General features: G+C 30.5%; 1 protein-coding gene across 18 annotated transcripts in view; it reads right to left on the reverse strand.

Annotated features, from left to right (window-relative positions):
* Lar (tyrosine-protein phosphatase Lar) overlaps positions 1 to 25189 on the reverse strand; it is a 455460-nt gene that overhangs the window by 136746 nt on the left and 293525 nt on the right. The gene's annotated exons all lie outside the window — the stretch shown is intronic.

A 25189-nucleotide genomic window follows, 5' to 3' on the forward strand; every position in this document is an offset into this window, starting at 1 on the left:
ATGACATCAGTGGAGGTGAATGAAAAGGATTCACGAATTATTTTAAATATTTAGCATTCCTAGAGGATCGATCCTTTCACTGATCCAAGATCTGTGGGTGTTTTATTTCATCATGATTCTTCTCTCGCAGGAGATTGGTGACTCAAGATCGACAGTTGATATACTATCTCTCAGCTGAGGAATCAGGGATACCATATTTGTTTTATAATATCTCAAGTGTTGTTATTTTTGAAAAAAAAGAAGTCATTTTATAAAATTTCTCCAAAAATTGATATGGATTTGAAGAAAAAAAAGATGAATCCATTTTTATTAATTATCTGTAATTATTTAATCATAAAAATTTGATCCAGCGTTTGATGACAAGAATCCTTGAAGCTTTTGATATTAAGGACCAGCATTGGTTTCAATATGCAATACATGGCATAGTTAAATTTTGTTAGCATCAAGGATGTATTCTCCTACAAATTTATGTTAACCCTAAGGAAGGCTCGAGTTTTGTTCGATGTCCGGTCAGATACACCATCCTGCTAAGGGACCACATTGCCGCTAAAGAAGTTATAATCTTATGGGATTACAATTTTTTGGCCAACATATTCATTTAGTTAGTCAAATTGAGTCATTCACTCGTAGGAATAAATTCAGTAGGTTTTCACATCAACAGATCAGCAGCCTTTCTACCACTTTCAAGATTCTTTTGATACCTTCTATCTTTGCCTATATATATATATAGTTTATTTAACTAACATTATCTCTCTAATGATATTATTTAGTACCAAATTTAATAAGAGATGTAAAAAGAATATTCAATGTGGCCCGGCAACACAAAAGCAAGCTAAAATGATATATCTCAATGTTAAGTAATGGACTTTTTGTAAGATCAATTTTTATTCTTCGACGAATTATCGTCTCTTTCAATCAACAAATTATTTTGATTAATTCTTTGGATGCAAAACTAATTAGCAAAAATGCATCGTCACAGTGAAATAATTATAAATTGATATATGACTTCATCTGAAAATTGATATCAGGGCCAAATTAAATTTCATAAATCAAATAAAGATTCTAAACTAACCTCAAATTTCTTGGGTATATCAACTCATCCAAGAAATTTGAATACAAAGCATTAAACTGACCAAAATATGTCTATGAAATATCGAGCTGTATGTATGAATGTTTAACGTCATCAAAGCGTTAAAACTTTATTCTCTGAACCTATAAAATATAGGACCTTCAAAAATAAAAAATAAACTTGTATATTTATTTTGGAAGAGAATGTAATTCCATAAAAAAAACTGCCAATCAAAGTTAATTTAACAAAAAATCTAAATTATTAAATGTACATCACCTCTTAATGTAAATTATGCCTCAATTTAGAACACATTACGAGGAATAAATTCATTTTAGACTACCTTAATTTAGTTGTAGGTTGTAAATTTGAACAAATCCTTCTACACCCAAAGATATGCAGGAATACCAGAATTTTGATTACTATCAAAACCTGTTCCAAACTTGGAGAGATTTTAATATGTATTAAATTTCCCAATGAAATGTTTTTATCCATTCATTGATTGCATCATTTATTTTTGTAGCTCAAGTAGACATATGTTCTGATAAAAAATGTCTACATTTTGCTCGAACGCACAGTATTTTAACAAAATTTAATTTATATTCTTAACTTTCTAAGTTAACCTTGATTTGAAGATGAACTTCAAGTAGACTAAAGATGACATTCTTTTTAAGACAAATATATATTTCCATACGCACTGTGCTTGTATTTGTATTTCTGAGGAATTAGTGGATGTAAATTTCGATTAATTAACATGCTTTAAATATTCAAACAATTTGAGACCTGTGGCTGAAACATGATATTTTAAATATGCAATATTGTAATTCAATTTAAAATGATATTATAATTAATAGGCATTGTTTTAGGTCTAAAGTCTAAAAGAATTTACTCATTTACTAGAGAACAATTACAATGTTTTATGTCATGTAGGTAACTTAATTAGTAATTTTTTTTTACAAAAGCATATTTTGTACTAATTAAATGCATTAATGATCATTATATAATCACCGGACAGTTGCCTGTGGTTCGAATTTACTTCGAATCATTTACCGCTGTTGTACTTTAAATATGATATGTTCCTTTATCTCCACTCCGACTTTAGTTATTTTCCAATTACTGACTTCTTCATTTTTAAGAATAGTACCACTGATATGCAATATCAGTGGTACCAGGAGCATAGGGGCTAAGAAGACATTGGTCCCCATTTTTTTAGCCTACTGAATATAATAGTTATATAATTAAATTTTACGATCATTTATCTAATGTTACCATTATATTATGTATACCTTGTAACTACATCTTCATCATGATTGCAGGACATTATTGTTTGAAGAGTAAAAATATAGTGTATTAATCCCAGCCAGATAATTCCTTTTGTTTTCTCGCACCCACCCACCCAAGCTCTAGTTGGTCTTCTTTTGATAATTAAAACAACTATTTCAGTGTGGGGAAGCAAAACGGAAATATCACTTTGTTTACTCGCATCTTTATAGTTTTTACTTTAACACATATAATTAATGGTATCAGCCTGTTACATAGTTCAAACTCGGCAATTTTAATTCCTCAACAATTTCTCTATCTACACCTTAGTTCGAGAGGCAGCGCAGCTCAAATTTTCTCGGCGCACAATTCTCAACTAGAGATATTTGCCTCCTCCAATAGATGTGCGAATATATATGAAGATTTCTTCGTCCAAGGCGTTCAGGGGCATGTAGAGGCAATGTTGGCTGAAGAGAAGGACATTTTGGAAAATACATTTTTATCTACAGTTAATCTCTAAAATATCATTATTGACCTAACTTTTGTTGTTTATATTAAAATTAGGGATAAATGTTTGCAATATGGTTTTCCACACTGTATAATGATCATGAATGCAATAATTAATAAAATAAGCCAAAATTCTGTAAAGGAACAATAATTAATTTATCTCTATGACATATACATATAGAAAACCTATTTACCATAATATTATTTGAAATTGAATTAAAATATGCCATCGTATGTCAATATATTGAGTATCTTATTTTCGCCAAATATCCCAAACTGTCCATTGATATATACTTTTTTACCAATGGTCCGCTTACTAAGTATTTTATATCTATTAATGAACCAAATTACTTGTATTTCAATATCTTTCTACTAATATACAATAGACTGTTAAGGAGACAATATGAATATTATTTTTTTTCAAACTATTAATAGAGACAAAATCATTATCATTATTGAAAATCTTATGGTTGCTTTCTATTTTATATTTATCAAAGTCCTTATCGCAGTCATGCAAAAAAACATTCCTTGACAAATAGCTGACTAAATTAACAATTACTTCGTAGAACCGGGTTCGAATTTATTTGTAAGTGGGAAGGGGCAAATTATATCATGGCGACGTCACAAGGGGGGCATTTTTTAACATATATGATAGAATGTTTTTGCTTTTTATAACTACCAAATTTAGCAAATAACATGAGGGTACACTGTATAAGTTTGCCAGACATCATATTTTCTCTTTCTTTCTGGAAATTCGAGCGGAAAGTAGACATTCAATTACCGCAACCTTTCAATACAGAGGGCATACCTGAAAGAGATTGTGATCTGGTCTATTATGGAGTATTCAGGAGGGGAAAGAAGAGGGGCTCAGACTCGATCCGTGGACTGAGGGATAAGGCCAAGATACAATAAAAAGTAGTAGTGCCTTACATAATTAGATGTGATCTCTTCTGGCCTCATCCCTTCTGTCCACGTATCAACTCCGAGTCCCTCACGCGCCCTTCATACTCTGTAACAGACAAACTCACAACCTCCTCCTCATAGTGAGACCTTCTGTAACTGTCGGAATATATCGAAAAAGTCGAGATACCTCTTCTCCTACTCCAATAATATATGCTTTTCTTCGCTTCACCTAAACATTAAAAGATGGCGATCATTGAATTTCGACTTAAGCAGCTTTTAATTTGGAGATGCAAAAAGACAGTTTGCCGAGCGGGCAAACTCAATCAGTGTACCCGAACTTTATTCTTAGAAGAGACAAAAAACTTTTATTGAAATTAGAAATAATTTGGAGTAGGGATCAAATTTGTACGAAGAACTTGGAAAATTGGATAATTCGCGACACTTATTTAAACAAGACGATTTATACTTTTTATTTTTGCATTGTTTGTCTGTTCGTCACTAGGATTACAGCAAAAGTTATGGGTCGATTTTAATTAAACTTGATAGGGAGATTATATATGGTCACAGAAAGAGGCCATTAAATTTTCAGAGGTCAAGGTAACACAAGGCGTAAAAAATGTATTATCAACCATAACTTTGGAACAAATTGAGATACAAAACTCAATTTTATTTAAGGTGGAGGCTTTGGGCTCTACTGAATGTACATTCTAGTTTTTATAGCAATATTTTAAAAATGTGACAATATTGGGGTGTCAATAGCCCCAATACAATTTCCGTCGCCCCACTTCTATAAATAACCATGAACCTATGATGGTAAATACTCTCCAAAATGATCCTTTGGGAAAGCCTTTATTCTGTATATACATATATTGAGGTACGTAAAAAAGAAGAAACAAGTTCAACACGTAATTAACAAATTTGTATGTAGTATGTTTGTAGGTAAACCACGGGGAAATTAATAATATAATTGGAGTGAATGTATGTAGAACATAGGTATTATGTAGGGAAGAAGAAGAAGAAGAAGAAGGTATTGAAGAAAGAGAAGTAATAAAGGAATAATAATAATAAAAAAAACGAGGTAAAGAGAAAATAATACAGTTTATTATTTCTCTATAAAAATGTGAACATATATATAGGTATACACATTATATTTGTACCTAATACCCACATATCAATAAAGGAAATAGTAATATATATGGGGGATTATTGTTGAATGAGTAGGACACGAGGCATCTAGGAGTAAGTGTTCAATGTTCATGGCGAATAGAAACAGTATGAAAAATATGAAAAAATTTCCCTTTCCATATAAAATAGGGGGGTGTGTATATATATGGTCCCTTTCCTGAAGGAATAACTCCATTAAAAAGTGGAGGGGGGCTTTCTATTAATAGTAAAACAGTCTGGAGGTGAACATGTGTCGAGATTCGAAATGGGCATATAGGTACACTTAATAATGTTGGGTTTCGATAAATTCTGGACAGGTATAAGACTGCCATACTTTTAACTCATTCGGTCTGGACCGAATCAAAAACTATTTTCATACATTTTTGTACAATTTATATTTGTGTGAAAAAGGACAATTTATTTTTAGAAAAATATACTTTGTTTCACGATCTGATTTTCGGTGCAAATGCAGCGAGGTAGCTCCATGGACAACACACTTGGGAATAATGATTATTTTCTAGAACTCAATGTGCAAAGGTTCGATACTGGGTCTTTCCTAACGAAGGGAATATATTAAATGTAGATGGACTTCAAAAACAATTCCTAGGTCAGATGTAATACTATAGTGTTTACCTATACTTAATCAGTGCAACTCTAATTAATGCAAGATTTAAATATATATATATTTATATTTAATTCGGTTTAGACCAAATCAAAAATCGTCTTGATTCGGATCCGTGTCATTTTTTTCTTTAGAAAACAAATTTGTAGGGGAAAATGACATTTTTTAGAGAGAAAAAAAAGACTGTTTTCATAGAAAAATTCAATTTGCGAATCTGAATTAGGGTCCAGAAGACCTACTAGGAAAAAAAATATATATGTCTGTATCCACGCCACTAACATATTAGTCAGTGTAGAAATATTTCCATCCTTCCATTCCAAAAGGAAAATTAAGAGACCTTATTAATAAATTTAACCATTTTAATATTACATTAATTCAGAGTTAAGTTTTATTATTAGCCTTCAAGTTATAAGGAGCAAGGCCTTATTGAATTGAATCAGTTCAATCTACGTGTCCTAAAAATGCTTTCACGTATTTCGTTCTTCATATTTAGAGTGCATTTATTCTAAATAAATGCTAGTATTACTACGTCACATTGGACTAGACCAGGGGTTCCCAACCGGTGGTCACAATCCCCTAGGAATCACGAGTACCTGGTGTGTGGCTGATGTAGCGAACAAATACCGGATTTATAATTTGTCTGTTTCCATCTCCTTTTCAGAAATTAGTAGGCAAATTAAGCTGCTATTAATAAGCCCGCAGTTCCTTTGGTCTCAATTTTTTTTAGAAAAGGGATTGTATGTGCCAGAAGGTAGGGAAGCACTGGAATAGACGAAATGTATTTTTGAATGATTATTACAAGACAAAATGTCTCGTATTCGTTAACATATAATAATAGGTGAAAGTTAAGTAGTCTTGAAGGCAACCTCACTTACCATGGAGCGAGCAATTATATGAAGAACAACTAGACATTGTCGTAATGTAGTATTGATAAATAAGTATGTTAACAAAATAGAGGGCGCTTCAAATATTTTCAGCTTCGATCCTCACTGTCTGCAGTTAACTATATTTTCCAATGTTTTGGTCAACTTACTTTTTGGCTTCAAAAAAAAATTCAATTACTTTTGCTCAGCGTACGCACTCTATCTATTTTATCTCCATGTCATTTATATACAAATTCAAAAATATATTTTGTTATTTGTTAACTTGTTGATTTTTTACTCATTTTCTTTTAGTAGTAGTGTTCTGAACGTTGCCATTGGTTGATTTCGAATTACCCCTTGTTAAGCTATGAAACATTACCAGTCATCTTCTATATTATAATACAATTTTTGGCATTTTTATTAATCCTCAACTTTGAGCAAAATAGAGACAGATACAGACAGTTGTCCAGAATTTTGAGATACATGTCCATGTAAAATCCTGATCAACCCAGATTCCTGGGCTCTCAAAAGCGATTCCCTCACCCCTTAATAAGTTGATTTTTTTTAATATAAAACAAGATCGATTTCTGGTGTCTCATACAACTAACATTGTTCAAAGCAGAAAGGTAAGAGCGTGTATTTAATCAATGAATACAAATTTAAAAAAAAAATGACTAAATGACTAAGACAACACCAACAAAAAGAAGATGTAAAAGATATTGAGGTAGAATGAGAAGCTCTCTGTAATAAACTAATTAAGAATAAAAGAAAGTCACATTGGGTTGCTTTAAACTTGTTGTTCTTTAGAAGTATAGGATAACCTATCTGGCGGAACTCTGGTAGTAATTAAAAAATAATAGATCCATAATTGTGGAGAAAATTAGCTATCTGCTCCTCATTTCCCTGTTTCTTATGAAGAATAGATTGATAGATACAATATATCAGGGGCGTACGCAAGGGTAGGTTGTAGCTCCCAAATTAAGACATTTTTGCTTTTTATTAGAAAATTTAATATCTGAAATATAAAATTTCAAAAAAATTAACATTTGAAATTTAATTTAATTTTTCATTTTTTTTTCCGAAAAAATTAATTTTTGGATATTTTTTCCCAAAAAATTAATTTTCTGTGAATTGCTATGGATTACTGATGTTTTTTTTTTTTTTTTTTGTGAATTGACTTTTTTTAAAGAACTAATTTCATGGGAATAACTGTGGATTCTTGAAAAAAAACCCAAAAAATGTAATCTTTGAAATTTTTGGAAATATACATAAAAATGTATTAGAAAAATAAAAAAATCCTGCAAACCCCTCTGTTTAAATAACGTGATATGATGTTAACTAAAAGTTTTTTTACTTACTAGACGAAAAGTAACAGCTAGACAGCAACACTTTTTATAGTGGATTGCAGATTTTCCAGTTCCAAGAAACCATCCCTCCCACAGAATTGGTTCCCCTTTCGAATAATTCAACGGGGAATAGATTCTATTAGACATTGTATATTAGTGGGTATGTTATGCTTATATACAATATACATAGGAGGTACATTCAAAGTAAATATAAATATATTTACTCCTTTACTCAATGCGGAAAATTTCCTTTTCAAAAAAAGAAAGAAAAAAAATTTGGACGTGTATGGAAATATATAGGTACAATATATGTACCCATCTATCCATCTATGCTTGTATCCATAGACATACAACTACAAGAGAGAAGATGTAAAAAGAAGGAAGGGGGAGATAATAAAAAGATAGACCATCCGAGGGATCTATATAAATACATCCAAATGAATGGATGTAAGTATACGCGTTTGTACATTGTAAATACATAATATCTACTCCAGAGCTTATACTTCTTTCAATTATACATTCAGTTATGTACAGGGTGATGACTCAAAAATAGAATCCTACTTCAGGCCTTCTAGCCTCAGTTCCAAAAGTGTGACAATTTTGTACTTAACGCCATACAAAGGAGCTGACAAAAAGCTAAAATTTAATCTGTTTTTGTTTCTTTTTGTTTTTTGTGTGATCACACAGTGGATACCGTTCTGAACAGGATAAATGATCACATCTTGGCTGAATCAAGAATGGAGGGGTATATACTGAATTATAAGTGTAGAAAATTGTTGAATTACATGCTTTTGCTTCAAAAGTTTTCTAGAGAAATGGCACAAAATTATAAATATGGAGAAGTAAAAACGGCTTTTATTACTCTCTAATTTTTGAGTCGTCACCCTGTTAATGTGGAAGAAGTAGAATTAGTGTTGCATTCTACACGACATAATAGTTTGAATAGCCAAGTCGTCTTTTATTTAGAAAATACAAGCACATACTATCAAAATCATAGGTCAGTCTCCATAAACAAATTACATTCATATCTAGATCACACAAGGATTGACAAAGTGTTGTCCTTCCATATTAATTCGATACAAGCCAGTCATACAGGGGCTGTAGGTTGGGAATCATCATTACTGAAGATCATAGATTTTTATTTTAAGTTGAAAAGTTATAGTCAAACAAGATATGTTACAAACAGAATAAGATGCAACTACTCATTGGTTTTTACTTTGCGTTAGAAAAATAATAAGAACGCAATATTCTTTGAACCTTTGATGATTAATTGCAGAATTGGTTAGTTCTCCTTAAAAAATTGTAGATGATAAATAAGGATGAGTAAAATGATACACACAATGTTGTACAGGGATATTTCATACCCCCAGAAAATAACATAGTGTTAAAAAGTAGGCTCTTTGAATAATATTATTATGGAGAGGTGAAAGACCTTATACAGAAAATGAGAAAAGGATTTGTGAACTACATACAAGGGTCATATTTAATCAATGAGTATTAAAAATTAAGATTATGAATAATTGAGATGGGGACCTCCCCTCCGGATAATGTTTCTTGTTACTGAGCCTTTGTTTCTCGTGACACTCCTTAGCAGTAAAGGTAGCAAAAGTTTTTGTCGTAATTTCCTTCTTCATAATGTACACTTTGTACTATATCTCGTAAATATCATTAGAAAGATCATAATAAAATAAATGGATACAATTTGGGAGAAATAAAAAAGATTTTAAATCCAAGTTATATATTATAAAAATATACATAAGTAGACGTTAGAGTCGACCCTGGATTTCTTTCCCAATTTCCTCACGAATAAATACAAATCCAAGCACATTTATCGATTATGACTACCTATGATGATGTTTAAAAATAGACAAAGTCAATATCCGCAGTGTAAATTTTAAGATAAACCCACATACATGTTCTATGTCTGTTCTTTTTAGTATTAACTTTGATATACTTAATAGTTAATGTAAAATGTACATCCTTTAAAATTTATTTCTTATCTAAAAAAAAGTCTTTAAGGTGATAAATATGTACACTCTGCGAAAGCAAATTGTACTGCATTTGATAGTAATACGTGGTTTGCCCGCACATAATACTTTCTCCTTCTATCTCGAGAACGAAGAGGGGGTTTTGTTGAAATTCAATAATTGCAACCTTTTAATAATAAGGAAATATCTTTGTAATCAAAAAATATATTATAGATTTAAGAGGTAAGAAATCTGGACACAATTGATCACAATTGCTCGAATAAGTTTCCACATAGGATTAGATAATCATTGGAGTTTGTCACCGTATATTTCTAATTAAGTATGTTTACAGTTCTTCGTAACAATGAAAAATAAGGATTCTATTCCTATATATCACTTGAAAATAGAATGCAACTTTAGAAATTCAACAACATAACTTTAAAATTAAAAACTTCGGAGTACCTTTACAAATAGAAAATGTCGTTAAAAAATCATTTTCAAATGTCGATAGAGGTCAAAAAACACCCTTTCAAGACTGAAACTTTACAAACATAATTCATTCAAATACAGCAGAAGATAGAATTTAAAGGTCACCTAAAAATTGGACAACCTAGTAGACAAAGATAAAATATAAATTTAGAGGAAGTTGACCTTTTATATCCTTAATAAACAGGAAATGTTATATAACTACTTCTTTAAATATAAAAAGGCTTTAATGATCATGACATTTGCTAGTTTCTTCTTATTACCTTGAAAAAAGATTTAAAAAATACGCAGTCATGGGTAAAAAAGTGTCTGTTGTCCGAAAGTTATTGTACTTCCTAGAGTACTTAAAAGATGCTCTTGCATCCAAAAAGTTGGCCTAAAATTTAATTTTGCTCATTTTTATAAATTAACAACCCTCTTACTGTAATGGTTCTTCGTAGATACAAGAAAAAGTAGCATTGCTTTACTTAATATGATGTGATTTCCTATGGTATCATCCCTCAGTCAATATATCCACAGTATATGTATAGGTAGGTTTGTTTACTCACTTTGACTACTCCTCCAAGATTCACTGCATGAATGTATGAGGACATACGCTACATTATATATATGTAGCTTAGATCTTTCAGCTTAGTTTCATTTGACATGAACAATGAATACGCATATTTATAGTGTGATCCTCGAATAAATGGTTCATAAAGTGACAAAAACTAGGAAATTATACCCTCTCAGTCTGAGCAGAACACCCCTTGTGCAAAAAACAAATATAACAGAGTAATTACTTTTATGAAATGTATAATTTACCAAACATAGCCAATTATAATATCTATGCACATTTTGACTAATGTGACACCTAGATAATGGACAACTCCATAATAGGAACGCACAATAATTTTCACGTCCTTTTTTTCGACTAACTAAGGCTATTTTTAGAGTAGAATAGTTATAGAATATACAAAGTAATTTAATAGGGCATTAGCAAGCAAGAAAAATATATAATCCGCAAGGTGATGCTATTTTTTTCAACTATTTTGAGAGCGTCCTCTATATTAGTATCATACACCAATATTTTATATTAAATAATATAGCATTTATCAACGAGTAGTAGTATTTTTCGCCAGGCAGTCGTCCCTCTCTGTTGCTTTGTTTACAAACAAATATAATTAAACGACAATCCTGCCCCATGAAAATAATCAATACTATAAAATTTAAAAAATCGGAACTTCACCAATATTTATCCTGCAACCTTTTAAATTGCAGGTTCTTACCTAGAATGAGTAATAATCAAAAGTCTGAACGAACTCATCAACAACTACAAAAATTCTTGTAAACCTTAATATATATTTTTTTATAATTTATTATCATAATAAACTATATATTAAAATGTTATGGTAGCACAATAATAATTAATAAATATTTTAAGTTATTTTAATCCTAAAAGAACCTTTGGAAAAAATATGTTTCATTTCAAACGAATGTGGATATAATCAGAAATAATTTGTTGAACTAAAGTTTTATAATTAGAGTAGTAGCTTACATCTCATAGCTAAACCAATCATTAAGAAAAAAACAAAAAAAACAGGCTACATGGCCTCTTACATTATGGTCTATAATGCAAGGAATGACGGTAGAGCTAAGGTGCATCTTACTTCACTAATTTGTGTATGTATTATTCCACTTCTACGTAAGTATTGGATAAAAAAAATTATAATAATATGTAATAGCAATTAACTTTTTAACTTTTTTTTTAGCCTGAGCTACTAATTGGTACGTAAATGTGCCATTTGGGGGTAATGATTTTATCATTAATTCACCAATTGGTACACATATGCTCCATTTCAATAAAAAGTGAATGCCTTTGATATTTTTTTATTTTTCTTCCAGTTACATATTAATGCTAAAACATATTGAAAAAATTTTAAAATTCAAGGAAATACAAGGTTATACCATACCGCTTTTCCGACGGATGCTTGACTTTCACCACGTTTTTTAATAGAGACGTCAAAGAGTAAATATTGTTTCTATTAATCATAAAAGTAATATTTGCTGTTAATATACCGTTGTTATTCTCTATGACGTCAAAATATGCCTGTTACATGGGTCTAACCTTGGTCCTTTTAGTGTTAATTCCTTATTTTTTGTACAAATATAGATTATTACGAGAATACTATTCTTTTTGAACATGGCGTTTTCAAAAATATATTATGAATGGAAATTGTCTGAATGGGTCTAAGAAATACGATGTAGTTTTTCTTTTAATTCTTAATACTCAATAATCTATAAAATCATTATAAGTACAAAAAAAAAGTAGGTCTTCAATAAATAAAAATAACAACCTATGACTTAAACAAATCTTTCCATTGATTTTAAAACTCTTCTTAAAAATGCATTAAAATCAAAAGTAATCCCCCAACTGGTACTAAAATATTATATAAGTTCATGTTTGCGCTTACAATAAAAAACAAGGAGGGGGGAGTTCAAGATGCTCAAGGGGATTGTTGTTCATCTAGAAATCACTCCAATTTTAAAAACCTGAACTTGAACTGAAAGAAACAATTCCCCACGTAACACTTTTTAATTTGAATCGACTTTGTAAATACAACTATTGAGATGGATTCTGCAAATACTTGATCCGTTAAAAACGGTTATACTTTTCGTCCTAGTAAATTGCATAAAATTAATAATAATCTGTCTTGATTGTCCCAAAAATATTTTCTTTATAAAAATACATGGATTTTTTTACATATTTTCTGGAAAGTAACAGTTACTTTTTTTTTTATTGATTCACAATTAAAACTTAGGTCCAAGGTTTCAGATTTCTCTAGAAATAAACACTTGAAACAAAACCGGTCTCGGACCAAGCTTCAAAACTAGTAAATATGGTATATGAAAGAAACATAAAAGATTGCTCCCTCTTTATAAAATCAACTTTAGTAATAGATTTACTATTGATAAAATAGTTTAAGAGTAAAGGGATAGAATACTTCCTTGAACTATAAAAATATGCATGTTGTAGGTATGGGAAGTAAAAACTAGCACGAACTGTATGCACTGAAAAAGACAAATAACAAAAAAGTATCTTCATAAATCCCGGAATCGATAGTACAATCAACATTGTGTTTTTTCCGTGTTGCTTAAAAATAATAATAAGTAGGCAATATACACAGAACAGTAAGTATCCAGTATTTAATGATAATACTTTACTTTTTTAATACGATGATAAAACGATAATTTTTTCCCCGAGAAAAACAAAAAATTATCATCTTGACAAAATAATGACGAAATAAAATGTGGTGAAATAAAACGCGATGAGACAAGAACAGACGAAATGTGACGAAAAAAGACCAGATGAGACGAAGAGTAGGTAAACAAAATTTGACCAAGATGAGACAAAATCTGATGAAACAAGATTTCACAAAGACTAAACAAAACTTAAAATCAGATTAAACAAGGCAAGAACAAAACGAGACAAAACGAAATCTGACGTAAAAATCGTGACAAAATGAAACTAAACGAAACAAAATTTGACGAGGGGAAATCTGGTAAAACAAAACAAGATCAAAAGTGAGAAGTTGAAATCTGATACAGAAATAATGACAAAACGAAACGAGAAATATATACAAAAAGGTGTCAAAGCGAAATCTGATGCAAAAAAATGACAAGATGAAATCTGCAATCTAACTAATCGAGACTAGACGAAGAAAAGACAAAATCTGACAAAAAGAAAGGATTTAAAAATTGATAACAATATTAACAATGATGGAGATGACATCATCCATTTATTATATAAAGATTTAAGCCACATTGAACAATATTGCTTAGTTTGAATACTTTCCATATTCAAAGATCCATTTTTTTAAAATAATTAATATTCTTTCGCTTTTAAAGCTGTATGATCTTTCTGAGACATTCAGGGGGAAAAACACATACTCAAAGTTACGTCCAACTTTTCCATCATAAAGAAGAAAACCCACCGAACCGCGTCTTCTTTTCCTCCTTCTCCATTGTAAATGTTGTTGTCGTTCTTGCTGCTATTATTATTAGGTATTATTTAGAAAATATTCAAATAAACGACCTTACGTGTCTTCATCTCATTCATTTACTACACAACCACACAAAAATATATATATATGTAGATACATATTTATAATTAATCAATTTCCTCAAGGTTATTGTATATAGAACATAGATAGGTAGGTAGAGGGAGACAATATATTATTATATTAAATATGTATATTTACATCACTTGAATTCGAACCCTCAAAACTCGAGTGATGACAAAGTCCAACATACAATGAGGAACACAACCCCTTTTCACAGCTTCATTCGTAAAAGAGGAAATATAAAGAAAATGGGAGACACAACAGGGACACCTCTGTAACTAAGTAGAACAGAGGCCATCGTTTTTTTTTTTTCTTTAGTTGGTCAGATGGAGTTGCACTGATTAAGTATAAGTAAACAGTATACTCTATCTGAACTATCCATCTTCTTTGAAGTCCATATACATTTACATAATGTAAATTTCCTTATCTAGGAACAACCGAGGCGCGAACCTACAAACATTGAGCTCAAGAGAATAAATTTTATTTTTTGTTCATTGAGCTACGTCGTTCTATTGTTTGTTTGTCAGTGACCAGGAGCATTACTAAGTTTCATCATTTAGGGGGCTTAGCCCCAAAAATTATCAATATTGTTATATATAATTACTTATATAAATAGGTTTATTTTATAAATATATAGCAGTTGAGTGTGCCCGCGTTGTAGGGCTGAATAGAAGCAAATAGAAACAAAAAATGAAGGTAGAAGCGAATAGAAACAAAAAATGAAGGTAGAAGAAAAGAAACAAAGAAAGGTATGTAACAAGAGACAGAGAAAGAAGAGAGATATAGATAAGGAGATAAAGAAAAAGAGGTTTTATTTGGGTCAAAAACAGGTTCATTATGACGCCATATGCACAAAAAATATCATAGGAACATGCTGGGTTATTTTACATATCTACTTGCTAAATTTGAGACTGATCTGTCGGACCATTTAGGATTCCATTTGTGATAGCGCTAAATAGAACAATAAATATATAAAAGTGGAAGTGGAAGAGAGATAAAAATAGCAGCAGCACGGAGTGGGTGAAACAAAAAACAAAAGTTATAAAAGATTATCTCTTTCAAAACTATTTTGTAACAACTTCTCAACTACAAACATTGAAGTTATAAATATATACAAACTAAGTATTATATAACTATTACAAATATAAAAAGATCAATGAGACCCCCCTCAATCCTTCTTGTTGAGGAATTCCTCGAGAAATAAAGATAAACATAACAAAGTAAGTAGCTATTTAGTATTGGTTGGGTGTACATAATATGTACTCACACTGCCAATTCAGGATACATTAACAACATTGTACTCAATTATAAGTAATATATAATAAAGGGGTAACAGATACGTCCAGACAAAATTTGATTTCAGAAAGATGAATACCAAAGGAATTGCGGTTAAGTTAATGGCCAGAGTTTGAGAGTCTTAGCAACCATTTGGTTCCGATTTTGCCGCACAAATATCAGCAATAACCATGTAGGCGATGTGCATTGTGACTATTGCTGAATAAGCTCGAGCAAGAAACGACGCCAGGGTGATCATCGTCTCCACTGGGAATCCCAACGATCGTCAACGATATTTTAAGCGCCTGAACGCGTTTTGTAACGTCATCAGGAGGTCCCAAAAGTCCCAATGCAATAAGAAGAGGACTCCCAACCAGGGTTTGCAAATTTTACCCATGACCTGGGGTTTAACCCATGAAGTACATATAAAATATATTTTGCCAAAGATTTGGCCATGTTTAGGTAAAATATTTTTTCACTAATTAAATCAAATACATTTGATATGAAATTATTTACAACACAATTTATGTTATACTATATAATTAAAGTTACAAGAATTAATTATCATCAATTTATTTTTTGTGGTCCTTGTAGCATTCTGTACCGGCCTATTTTGAGGATCACTAGACAAATTACCACAGCACCCCACTCGGTGAGCTATAAGACGCTCCTCTGTAGTGGAGAGCACATGAAAAAAAAGCACAGGTTTTTTTGCCATATTGTGCGAAAAAATGTTTCCACAAAATACTTTTTAGTCTCTATACCCTTAAACATATTTGTTTATGACTCATTTCAAGTTTGTTTTATGGAAAGTTCAAGTATTTTTGCCTTATTATCTGTTTTTTCTGAGAAGCAGGAGCCTTACCCAGTTTGACCACTTTAATTTTTAAATAGGTTTTACCAAGGATTTCGGCAAACCCTGCTCCCAAGATTCATGACCGGCCTGAAGCGGTCAATTGAGGCAAATCTAACGAAACGGGGAACGGAACGCTTTGTAAGCACGAAGACAGTGAATAGGGGAGTCAAAAGCCTATGTGAAGGGCTTGAAAATAGAAAAACAGACAGACAAACGTTGCTTTATTCATATATAGAATAACTTTATTTAATCTTCACATCAAAGATGTTTTTTAGCCTAGGTACGTCCCTTAAGAGTTGATTTTTTTTAATAGTGAATTTCCGCAATCTACAATATACATCAGTAATCTACAAGATCAATCTTATAATATCTTAATTTTCTAAAGTCTAGTTATTTATCACAATAAATAAAATATGCTCTTAATTTCTAACTCAAACTGGAGTTTTTAACTGTTCCAATTCTGGTATTCTGGGTATGGGGCAGTTGTAACATTAGACGGATGGAATTCAAATGTAGTTACTGCAATCTTTTAATACAACAAATCAATAACAGATTAATATAAGTATAATGTGTTAAATTTTGGGGTGTCTAACTAAGTCACCCTTGGTAATTGAGCCAAAAGTACGATTTGGTACAACTGTCCCTGGGCTACCCTAGTACAAAATAAGTTCATTGTACATAGCAAAACGTACGAACCACCAAAAACATTGACTTCATTGTTGCAAAATAGTGAAATTACTATGTCCTAATCGTTCAATTATTACATATTATATTGCTATGCTACAAATTCCTATTTTCTTTCAAAATAACTTGAAATAATATGTCAATGTGAATTATGTATTTGAAGTTCTTTCACCTTCATAAAAATTCTTTGTAGTATGTAACTTGTTGTGTTCTTCTAATAGTACTTGAATAGAAATTAATAATGTTCGACGTTCGAGTAACTATTAGGTTTTCTCATTTTCGGAGAAATTGTCATTGAGCAGGATCCTGGGAAACAAATTATATAATTACTGTATCTCCGGAAATATTGGTATCCCATTAATGAATAATGACAAGGTATCAGCAAGGGGCGGACTGAAGGGGCTGTACCCCCCCCCCCTCAAAAAAATATGGAATATTGGCTTTCTACTAGAAAATTAAATATTTCAAACAATTTAGTATTTGAAATTTAATTATATTTTTCCAAAAAATGTTATTATATTTTTCAAATATTTTTCCAAAAAATTTAATTTTCTTTGAATAGGCATGAATTTTTAAAAAAATTCTCCAAAAAATTTAATATATGAATTATTTCTTCAAAAAAATTAATATTTGAATTTTTTTTTTTTCAAAAATTTAATAAATGAAATTATTTTCCAAAAAAAATATATTCTGTGAATAGCAATGGATCTTTGAAATTTTTTGAGAATAGCTATAGATTTTTCAAATGCAAAAAATACAAATATCAAATACCTTCCAAAAAACATAAATATATAATCATGTTGGTGCACCTGAATAAATACTGTGAACTTTTTGTATTTTTTTTCTTATTTTCTTCCTATTTTAATCAATTTATGGTATGTTGTCTTACCCATAATATATTCTAAATTTCCTTATTTTATCATTATCACTAATAGTGCACGGGTTGTTTTCTAGAGCCTGCAGTTCTAGATTTTTGAATTCTGTCACTCAATTCCAGCCGCAATAAATAAAAATAATAATAATAAAATGGTACGTGATGAACAAGAAAAGTTTTTTTGTGGATTATATATCCTTAAATGAAACTTATATTACGAAATAATTAAAAGTGATATTTACTGTGAATTATCCGGTAGGTGTAAAACCCCGATATATCCCTGAAAAACAGTATCTTGTTAGATATTACCAATCACCCCAAATACCTTTATTAAGCAGTCAGCCTAAGGAAGCTGAAAAAGTGACTCTTCAAACCAGGTTTGTTATTTTGGAACTATTCAAAAGTTGAAAATTGTGGATAAAATAATACAATGAAGAATCAAATTTACGTCTGGGCAGTAATAAAGTTATAACATTCATTCTCAGATTGAGAGGAAGAAAAAGATAGAAACGTGGGGGAAACATTCCCTTTAGTGCATACAAGAGATAAGTGCATATAAGTCTAACTCAACAATCTATAATTAAAAAGTGACTATTAACAGCACGTCAATCTATTACTTGCTTTATAATAATGTATATGACAACTGCGCGGGATTGGAGGGGCACACTTAATATAGAGAAGGTTGGAGCGAGACCTATGGCACTCTGTAATTAAGACCTTTGTTAATATCAGCTACATGTTATAAGATTTACTCGTATTAAGAGGAGAGCCTTCTAGATTTAAAATAGCATTAATACACAGGAAAAATATAATGATCAAATTTAAATTCATATGTATATCTATTCTATATTACGACAACTATAAAATGATGAACAAAAAAGAAGAAAGAGCACACGTAACACCCTTTTTCCGTTTCTAATTTTCAAAAGTAGTTTTTTCATTAAACTACTTAACTCCAGCTTTCAAAATTACTGCGTGGGACCGTTAGACTAGGGTTGACTGTATTTGTATGTATGTATTATTTGGCAATACATATCAGAGCGAATGATATGAGAAATATAATTCTAAACATACACAGATAAAAATAAAACACCGTAAACAACCATAATATAATTTAACTAATAAATTTATTTTTTCTTTTCTTTTTTTAAATTGCTTTTCTTAAAGCTAAAAGCAATAAATATTTAATCTTATAACCTCTGCAAAATGTTTATACTATTTGTATAGAAGAACATACAAACACACACAGTCATATAATATTTCAACAGTTCTCCACCAATCTCTGCAAAATAATAATACAATTAATATTGTCAAATTGCAAACAAAAAACAAGCTCATAGCAACATCTGAAATACTTCTGCGCCTCAAATCTGTCATAATTTAAGCCTTACTCCTCTAAATTATCAAAAAAAATTGAAAAAAAAATTAAAAATTCACAGCTGTTGACAAAAAAATTATACTTTAAATATAAAATTTTTTGAAAAAGAATTCTAAAATCCATAGCTATTCACAAATAAATTATTTAAATAAAAAAAAATAAAAAATCCTCAGCTGTTCACCAAGAATTATAAATATAAAATTTTTGGGAAAACAAATACAAAAATCCAGAACTGTTTACACAAAAAAAAAATCTAATCTAAAATTTTTCAAAAATCCATAGATTTTTACAGAAGATTAAATTTTTTGGAAAATAAATTTAAAAAATTAGATTACAAGCTTTGATTAAAATTCCAAATATGAAACTTTCTAGTAACAAGCAAATTTATAAATTTGGGAAGCTACTAAACTTGCACCCCTGCAGGCGCCCCTCCATAAATCTAGACGAGAGGTTCTTAACTCGGGCGGAAGGCATAGCCAAGTGAAGTTTAGCTATTATATGGTCTTTCAGGTTTTCTCTTTTTGAAAAAGTAAAGTTTAAGAGATTTAATAAAAACAGCTTTGTGTATAGTTAAAACTATTTAATTATAGAAACGTCACATGAAACGCATTTACTGGGATGAACAAATGTTGCATCACCCTGCATGTTATACATCATTTTAACATGAATGAAGTCAAATGAATTCAAGCATGGTAGACATCCAATATAGATTTATTCAAAATATATATACATTATTTCTGACTTTGGCCGACATTGGTGGCAATTCCAGCCTCCAAGGTGGGCTGGAATTCAACACACACATGTGATATATAGCTGAAGGTCATATTCATACACTCTTTACACACAGAGGTCGGCGGCAGACTCGACAGGCTTGAACTCTTTTGGACTAGTGATGGGACAATTCAAAAAATTCCAGATGTCAATTCTTTAATATTTTAAATAATAGTTAAAAAATACAATTTGGTTATCAGGGGCTTCCACCATAAGATTATATTTATATATATTGTGTGTGTGGGGGAGGGGGTGGGGTGGAAGGTTTGGTTTTTGGAATTTAAAAAAGAATCCATTTTTTTTTTAAAGAATTACAAAAATTAAATATCAAGTATCCAAATTAATGAAAAAATAATTTCAAATATACAATTTGATATTAAATATCGTTATTCGTTTATTTTATTAATTATTTTTCCTTCCGCATCTACCAAATAAGACGTTATGTGAGTCCAATAACTGTGGATTTAACCAACAATTACTCACATCGTTTTCTCTTAGTATCCCTCTCATATTACCTTAATTAAAGAATCTACGTACAAATTTGATTGACGTGAAGTTACATACATACAATGAATCCCCCCCCCACACACACATTCAACAATGTCCTCCTGACATGTTTGTTCACCATATGTTACTTGTAATACAAAGACAATCTGGACTAAAAATTAAGAAAATGAAAAATTATCAATTAAATTTTCCATATACAGCTGTGAATTTTGGAAATTTTTCTCCAATTTTTTTTAATTTTTTGTGGATTGTACAAAATACTTTGAGCAAATATATAGATATTTAAATAACTGTGGAGATAACATAAAAGAAAGTTGGACTTTTTAAATGAAACAGAGAAAAACGCAATTTAAGTTTTTTAATTCAATGAAAACCCGAAGAGGAATTTTGAAGAGTTGAATACAATATTAAACCATTAAAAACTGTCCTACAAGTTACTAATGTGAATTATATTTGTTTAAATTTATACATAAACATATTATAAATAAATACAAGTTCAGTCTATTTGATCGTGCGGTATTTGAACTTTCAATCGAATTTTGATATCATCAATATAATCAATTTCAGTTGGTCAGGCATGTTGTTTACTAGCTAACCTTTTTTTTCTTTTTGTAATCCTGGTAACGTGGATACTCTTCTTTAAAAATAATTTTCTCGTCATGACGTATCGTTCCCTATTATGATCAGTGTTACCAAATAACCAATTTTGATCAGGTTCAGTTATCATTAAAAACCGCGGCTCCTAAGGACTTTATTACTTTTTTGAATTAATATAAATTATAGTACTCATAGCAACGGATACGTTTATCATACCGTCATAATATTGGAAAAAGAATCCCAGCTTGTTTTTATGCTATCGCCACAAATATATTAAATGTGTTTATGTTAAAGAAAGAAATACGAAAATCAAGATGGACAACCTGACAATTTGAAGAATGTTTGGTAGGAGAGCAACGTACATATCCCGACGTTTCATTAAACAAGCTTCGAGCAGCATAAGATGAAGGAAATAAACACAGAGCCCACTTTGAATTTAGCTCTGATAAAGTTTTCTTCTTTCATACACTTGTGATTACTTTAAAGAACATCTACTTTTTATTAAATTGACGCCAATAGCAATGTAACAATTTTTCCATAACTAATTATTAGATTATTTCTTTAACAATAACCGTTCGTTATCTATTTTCCAGAATAATCCATTTTGTTCGTGTTTTTTTATCTGTTTTAATAATAAAAAAATTGGTAGCTTTTGTTCAGGAGTTATTTCTTTGCGAGAACGATTCATAGTTCCTAAAATACTGTTTACCAAAATTTAATATCAAATGTATCAAGCTTCTTAACCATATATTGAGTAACTAGAAATTTAGCTTCTGTTGTGAATAGTTGCTCATCAATGTTAATATTTTTACATGGCCTGTGCGCTCCCTTACAATTTTAGACTAATCGACCATAGCGTTGAAATCAAGATCGAACTTGTTGTTTTGGCGTCTTTGTGATCTTGTAGAACAAATATAAAAGCGGATAAATCTCAATCATTCCTTATATCTATCGCGAAGGATTGATCCCTAATTTTCCCCGTTGACTCAGATTCCTGTCTCATACATTATATCAATTAATTGGAGTATTTCTGGTTTTCTAGTTGTCCATACATCAATCTTAAGTTTGGAACGAGCCTAAACTATTGGTCATTTTACAATGTGATCAATCATATAAATATTGATCAAGAGTTCATAAGTTGATAATGACACGTTTTGAAAATGATAATGGACCTTGGACTTCTTTTAAAATGTTTTCTTGCCTAAAAAGGGCTGAACTCTTTTAAGTTTATATTTTTTTTTGTGCCACATTGTATTATCCTAACGGAAAAACAATGATTATCTTAATAAGTCGATTGATTTAAGTTGCTTAGTAAGCAGGAACTGAGCCATAACTTGATTGTTTTTAGCATATTTTGAAATGTTAAATATACCACTTAGTCGTAAACAAATACATATAGCGTCTACCAAAACTAATAAAGGTTTGAAAAAGGCTTCAAATTCAAAAGATTTGCTCTTTGATATTCTAAAATTCAATTGACCTCCAATAAATACTTTTCAGGCATTCCTGTGAACACAAGTATGAGCTCCGTTCAACAAGATTACATAACCAGAAGTTTGTCAAACACTTCAAATAGTCATGAGAACCAGATGTACTTGATTGAGGTGGTTGGGCATATTCATCTGCATCCAATTTGAAATCATCACCTTCTGAATTGGAGTACAATGTGGACACAGGATAATGTCTTATTTCTTTAATGGATAACTTTTTCTTGGACAATAAAAGGTGGAAACAGAATGATTAGTTCAGGAAAATATATGTTATATTTATACAAGGAAAGTACAAGATTCCTTTCTAGAGTTGTTTATTCATGTCTGAACTTGCTTGAGCTTGTTCATACAGATTCAAACAGATTATTTGAAATGATTGGATATCAAATATTATACCCAAATCTGTCTAGGTAGTGTTCACTATATCTACCAAACGATTATTAATTTTAATTTTTAATTTTGTTTTTTGGGGTTATTACAATGATTTATGAAAATTCAAGAACTTTTAAACATATACAATCAAGAAGTTTCTTACAATATTTCATTGAATCCCAAATGGGTATCTAAAGTTATACTCTCGTCGTTCTAGTGTTAAAACAAAAAATCAGCCAGACCATTTCATTTCAGATTAACAAAACCTAAAGAGTGCCTATGGGAAGGGATACGTGGGCTTCTAAATTTTGTAAGCCATCATATTCTAAATAATAATAATAAGGAATTGACAAGAAGAAAAATTCAGATGGCTAGCTACCTTGTTTTTCCGAAGTTAGAAGTCTAACGTAACTCTACTCATAAAAGTAGAATTGGCAAATATGTACCTGAAGCTTAATCTACCTTTAAGTCAAAGCTAGGGTAATTGATTAAATGAAATGGTCACAAAGATAGCCACAACATCACTAATAACTATTAGTAAATATGATTGTACATTGTAATTTCTATGTTAAATGCAGTAAGTAATGTCCATTTTAATCCCTTTTCCTACTGATAAAATTGCATTCAAATAAATAATAAGGACATTACATTATTTACATGCATAATCATCCAACTATAAAGATAATTTATGAGCAAAATTATATATATTTATTTTTCCATAAAACGACATCATTTATTTCCCCAATTAAAAAATAGTATTTTTTTAATATTATTTTTGATATTAAACAAACTTCATATTATTAAGCAAAGAAACAAAACAGAGTTGTCATCCGCAATCAAAATGGATTGTTGTTGTCATGCTTTGGCAAGGACAAAAGTGTGTACATAGGAAATATAAAAAAAAAACAAATGTTGTTTTAATTATGTAAGACATGCTCGTAATTAGGGTTTATTATGATGAATAATTAATTGTCATTATTGCAAAGGAAAACGGAAGAAACTCATTTAAATCTGATTGAATTTTAACATGAAACGGACTTCCTTTCTAATCACTTATTGATTATATTTTTTTTTTTCTACTACTACGTGCGTCTATTCATTATTAAATTAGCCATCAATTTTTTAATACATTGTACCATACAACAATGTAAAGGTCTTCACAAAGGAGTGAGGGGGGGTAAAGGAAAAAAATCGATATCCTCTAAAGGAAAAGTAGTAATATGTATTAAGACTACTGATATTCAAACAGACTTGTCAAAGGTTGCGTGAAAACTTGGATGACATATGTTGCGAGATCCTTAAAAACCCCTTCTCCGTAGGTTACAGCAAATAGAGTTTCTCCTCCACATTCCTCCACAAATGACGTACCTATGAGAAAGCAAGATCTCTCCTTTCCCTTGGTGATAGATAAATCTACCCCTTAAAGAGACTGAGTCAAGTGTATAGGGGTTGAAGCATCACTAATATTGGTATGAAGAGAACTCAAGAATGGGCTGTAAGAGAAAGGCGGGAAGGAATATTGTCCACGAGTGATGTCATTATGGAGAGCCGAAAAATGGATTTGCACGTACCTCTTTCTACGTTCCTCATTTAAAAATGCCTTTCTCATTAAAGGGGGGAACGATGAATGGTGAAGGGGATTGCCGTTAGATGGCAGCATGCCATCATTTTATTGGTTTAAATAACAAAATCGATTTTTTTCCTCCTTCTTGTATCATTTTTAATATATATATAATGCTTGGACATTCAGCAGCAGCACTTCTTTGTTCTTTATCGAGTATTAAGATTGTAGAATTCATATATAGTAGGCTCTCTCTTTCTCCCTTAATACAATATATATATATATATAACCATACGATATTAGTAATGTAGGTCACTTTATACTATCAGGGACATATATAAATAAGAGACAATTGCTCTGTAAAAAAAACACAAAGCACGTACAATAAGTAGACGTATAGTTGTGGTAGTCTTCACAAACATATTTTCATATGACGATGATGATACACTAATTGGTAAAGACATCCTCTTTTATATATATATAACATCCTCGATAGTTATAGAAGTTACGAGTAGTATAAGACGGAAATAATAGGAA

Source organism: Lepeophtheirus salmonis, chromosome 6 (genome assembly GCF_016086655.4).
Source record: "Lepeophtheirus salmonis chromosome 6, UVic_Lsal_1.4, whole genome shotgun sequence".
Classification (NCBI taxonomy): Eukaryota; Metazoa; Arthropoda; class Copepoda; order Siphonostomatoida; family Caligidae; genus Lepeophtheirus; species Lepeophtheirus salmonis.